Source organism: Mus caroli, chromosome 8 (assembly GCF_900094665.2).
Source record: "Mus caroli chromosome 8, CAROLI_EIJ_v1.1, whole genome shotgun sequence".
In the NCBI taxonomy this organism is placed as follows: domain Eukaryota; kingdom Metazoa; phylum Chordata; class Mammalia; order Rodentia; family Muridae; genus Mus; species Mus caroli.
In genome coordinates this window covers 58,061,788-58,067,435 of record NC_034577.1, presented here as the reverse complement: position 1 = coordinate 58,067,435, position 5,648 = coordinate 58,061,788, and positions in this window count along the sequence as shown.

Genomic DNA, 5,648 nt, shown 5'->3' with positions numbered 1-5,648 from the left:
ATGTGCCATCAGATAACTTTACAAACTGTTGATATATCATAAATAAAATGAGAATTTATATTGAAAAACTCATGTAACATGCCAAGTGGTGTGCATACACATTAGTCTGCATTATCTCCAATTTACCTGGTGCCATGGCTATCTTAAGAGACATGGGAAACAATACTTAGAAGAATTGCAAACAATGTCCACAGAACTAAACTAGCAACAAGTCAGATATAAGACTTGATGCTCCAAAGATACTCATCTGAAGCCTGTCTTCATAACAGCAACTCTTAAGATGAAAATGTCGGGTGGGAAATAGTGGTATACCTTTGTGATGGCCAGTATCATCAACTTCACAGGATCTTGAGTTACTAGGTGACAAGCATGCCCGTTTGAAGCATTATCTAGACTGGGCTAATTGAGATGGAAAGGTTTGTCCAACTCTGGGTCTTAGCCTCATAACCCTAGGCTAGTTTCTCAGGAGAAATGTAGTTGAGCACAAAATATGTTCTCTTGCTTGCTCTTTCTCATCTCTTCCTTCCCTCTCTTCCCTCTCCCTCCCCTCTCTTTTATTTCTCTCCTCTCTTATTTTTCTCTCTGTCTCTCTATAGATGTGCTCCTCTCTCTTCTTCTTGTGCATATGTGTCCCCTTTCTCTCTCTCTCCCCCACTCTTGTCACTCTCAATGATATAAGTAACTATTACATTGCCCACATTCATATATTTGTTTGTTTATATTCTATTTGGCAAATAATTTGCTTTTGTAAACTTTTCAGCCAGTTGCTAAATTTATCACTAATTTTATTTTCACCATCCCTGTTAATAAAATATTTCAAATTATTTATAAAGAAAATAACTTGAAGAGAGTAAATTAATTTAACTTTTTAGTTCATCCTTAAATAATCTTGTACATTAAACAAGATATGGTGATTTTCCCCTAAGAAGAAATTAGTATAAAATAAAAATATATTTAAAGCCCATAAACCATAAATTTAAATAACGAGAAACACTACTTCATTAAAGAAGTGCCAATCCTATACAATTGATCTTTGGGGGGGTTCTGTGATGGTAAATGGAGTGAAAGTTGTCATCCTTACTCTGAATATTAACAAAAATAGTTGATCATCTTATACATTACATCCCAAGGGTCCATAGGCTTATCATGAATATTGATATTCTCAGGGCATGGATGTATGGCCAACATTCATTAAAAAAAAATTCAGCACAGGTAGATTTTCAAACCTTTTTTATCTTATCTTTTGATAGTTGGCTGTTTAGCAACTCTGTTAACAAGAATTAGTTTGAATAGATTGGCTCAAAGGTTAAAAGAAACAAATGGTTAGTCTTTCAAGATACACTGTTAATTTGGAGCTGTGTATTAACTTCTCGTTTATATAGCAAACAGTTTTTAAATAATAATGAAAAGCTCCACATTTGTATGGTGTGCTAATAGGTACAAACTTACTTATTACACTCTTATTATCTAAATACTTTTGTTTTGACTTAGATTTGAGAATACTCAACTGAAATTATACATTATTATTAACAGGACAGATGGTCTGTTAGTGGCTGTAAGCTCACCTTGCTGATGCCCCAGCAGCAGTGCCAGTCACTGGCAATCACATGGCATAGATAGAACCAGATGTGAATTGCTTTTGTTTGAAGAAAGAAAAAGAAAAGGATGGAGAATTATTCTTTTTAGGAAGAGGAACTTACAATTTAAAAGAGACGCATTGCTTGTGAAAAGAAAAAGATGCCTGTGTAGTTACAGTCAGCGGTGAGGGAAGGTATTTGAAGCTTTTTTCTAAAATAAAAAGGAATTGAACGATACAAGTGCTGAGTGCCTAAAACCTGTATCAGCTGCTCAGCTGTAGGCTGAGATTATTCTTAATCTAATGCTGAGTCTACTGGCCTATAATAGCATCATTCGTGAGCTTTGCTCAGTATTTCTAGCTACATCTTACAATATCTGCTTCTACATCTTGCTTTAATTGTCTTGGTTGCTCTCACTCATACATATGGAATTAAGGCTAACAGGACATCAAACATAACAGTCAATTTCCTATGAAAACAACAAATTGATTTCCAAAGAGATTGTACAAGTTTGCACTCCTACCAGCAATGGAGGCATATGTCCCTTGCTCACATCCTCCCCAGCATGTGCTGTCTTCTTAAGCTTTTAATCTTCCCAATTCTGACTGGTGTAAGGTGGAGTCTCAGAGTCCTTTTGATTAGCATTTCAAATGAAATTTGCATTCCCTAATGACTGAGGTTGTTGAACATTTAAGGGCTTCTCCACTATTAGAGATTCTTCTGTTGAGAATTCTCTTGTTTAGCTTTGTACCTCATTTTTTAAGTTGGGTTATTTGTTTTGTTGGTTTCTAATTTCTTGCATTTTTATATATTTTGCATATTAACTCTCTGTTCAATGTAGGGTTGAAGAACCCTTTTCCCATTCTGTAGGGGCCCATTGTATCTTATTGACAGTGCCCTCATGAGGTCACATTTATTACCTGTTGATCATAGTGCTTGAGCTGTTGGTGCTCTGTTCAAGGTTATCCCCCACTTTCTCTTCTATTAAATTTAGTGATTCTGGTTTTATGTTGTTGTCTTTGACCCACTTACACTTGAGTTTTGAGAAGTATGATAAATATGGATCTATTTGCATTCATCTACATGCAGACATTCAGTTAGACAAGCACCATTTGTTTTAGATGTTGCATTTTTTCTATTGTATAGTTTTGGGTTCTTTGTCAAGATTATTCTTGAGAATAATCAACAGTTGTTTAATTGCATGTAAACACCATCTATGTAGGGAATTCATGACCTATACTGTTAACATAGCCAATTATGAGTGGTTGGAGAGGTCATAGACACTACAGGAGTACCTGTTACTACCATTTTTCTAAACCAATATAATTTCCAACTGTATTCTATAAACTTATTCTTACACCCCAAGAGATGAGTAGCAGAAACTTCTTTTACACATAAGGAGTATTTAAGAGATCCACACTGGCCAAAATGCAAAGGCTAAGTGAATACAGGGTGCCCAGACCCAATTTGTACATTTACAATACAACTTTTATACCCAATACTCAGGAATAATTACTTAAGAGCAAGATAAAGGAGGTTCAGAATGTCATCTGTGAAACGGTGTCTTTTGGAAATTACAAGGATGCTACATCCATGAAATCTCAACAATGTGGTTGACTAAACACTAAATACATTCATGTCTACAACAAAAGCAGATGTTTCCTACTGAAATAATCAATCTCTCCTATAAAGCATGTAAATATTTAAACTATATTATTATTATTAATTGAATCATGGAGATGAACTCGTTGTGATTTCTAATCAAATGCTGTTTCATGTGCATTAACAGAGTCCTGTCCAGGGAGAGGGATAGTCTCCATGGTCTTTTGCATCCTTTTCCATGAGAATTTCAGGAATAATTTACCCTTTTCTATGCCCATGGTTATTGTTCTCATTTTGATTCTTTTGATCTGTGGTCTAATTTGCCTGCTCCATCAGACCTGATTTCTATTCTTTAAGTTTCTCCCGTATCCAGGATGATTTGGGGTGTGACTGTCTTCTTAATCTATGGCTTCTAGTTGGGTTGGATTGGAATAAGAATATGGAGGGTGAGAATGAGGCCCAAGGTCCATTTTCTCCAATTCAACCTCACAATTGCTATTTTTTCCTGATTCTAGGCCCTAGTAAGGCCTTCATATACCTGAGATTCTGAGGTGGTTCATGACTTTGCAATATTTCTAGAGGTAACCAGTTAACTACTTAACTCTATGTTCATCTCATGAAATGTTTTATTTGTTAAGATATCATGTAATAAACCCCAGAAAATTGTACCCTCTCCAAGCAAACCTCAGAACAATACACTGCCCTATTCTAACTATTGGAATTATCTATAAGTGCCTACATGTCTATAGCAAGCCCTTAGCCTTCATTGCAAAACATTCTCAACTAAGGACAGATTTCCTTGAAAACCTGTTTATACCATTTCCTGAGCAAAATCCCATGACACCACAGCAGTAGTTTCTGGTCTGAGACTTTTTTAAGATTATCTTTCAAAAGATCTTTACACATGTACCTGCATACATGCAAGCATGTGCGTCCACGCACACACATGTGCATACAAAGGCACACACACACATAACAAACAAAAAAGTCTTGTATATGAATATAAAAATTTGAAATTCTGCCTCTGTGACTAATTTAACTATCTTTTGAACAGTGGAACTGGAGGGATGGCTCAGTGTTTAATAAGAGAATCATGGGCCACTCTTCCAGAGGCTCCAGGTTCTGTTATAAGAATTCACATGGCAGTTAACAACGACCTGTAACTACAGTTCTAGGGAACCTGATACCCTCTTCTGGCCTTCATGGGAACCAGGCACAACAAGGGATGCACAAACATACATGTAGTCAAAATACTCATACACATGAAATACAAATAAAGAAATCTTTAAAAAAAATCCTCCCTGAACATTGAAAATACCACTGGCTTCATGCTGACTTTGTCTCAGTATGTTTTCTCAATCCAATCTTTAATCACATATTGAAATAATATCCCTATTCAAAAGATAAAATCTAGACTGTTTTCTGATTTTCCAGTTTATTCTTCTATTGCTGAACAGTGTACATCATATATCGATTCTGAATCATTACTTCAGGTGCTTCTCCTACTTCGGAAAGCTATTCACCCACACTTAATAACCCTTTAATAATATATTTTATTTTGTTTTATAATAAAAATATTCCATTAAAACCAATAAGCTAGTTTTACTACTTGATATGCCTATTATAGTCACTGAAGTGAAGGTGAAGAGGTTTGTACTTGTGCAAACTAAGAGTTGAACTATGATCAGACTTCAAAACTACACCTTTAAAACTCAAATAAAGCTGGGCCGTGGTGGCACACGCCTTTAATCCCACCACTTGGGACGCAGAGGCAGGCAGATTTCTGAGTTCAAGGCTAGCCTGGTCTACAGAGTGAGTTCCAGGACAGCCAGGGCTACACAGAGAAACCCTGTCTCGCAAAACCAAAAAAAAAAAAAAAAAAAAAAAAAAAGCAAAAACTCAAATAAAGTTATAGTTTAGGCATGACATTCTCTTTATAAGCTGTCCTCACAATGCTCAGGTTGTTAAGGGTACTTCTGCACAATCATGAAAATCTTATTTCAGATTCCAGCAGCCACATACCAAGCTAGATGCTAGTAGTCTCACATGTGGTCTCACAGGTGCCAGTAACTCTGTTGCTGGTGGGGTGGGGAGACTGTGACAGGAAGATCATTGTGGCTAGCTGGCTTCTAGCCTAGCAAAAAACATGTGACTTCCAGATTCAGGGAGATGCCCTTACTCAAAGGAATAGGGTGATGGGTGGTAGAGAAGACACAATGTCTCATCTGGCTTCTGCATGTACACAGCTGCATACGCACACACACACATGTACACACTCAAACACGTGCTTTCCTACATGGCCTCTACTTTCCAGTGCCATGTTTCTTTATATTAATGTACTCTATAATTATGAATTATTATTCATCTCCCTTACTGTGACATGTAAGAATAGAATAGTTTCTTCTTTACTTCCTCTTTCCCTTCCTCCCTTCCCTTCCCTTCCCTTCCCTTCCCTTCCCTTCCCTTCCC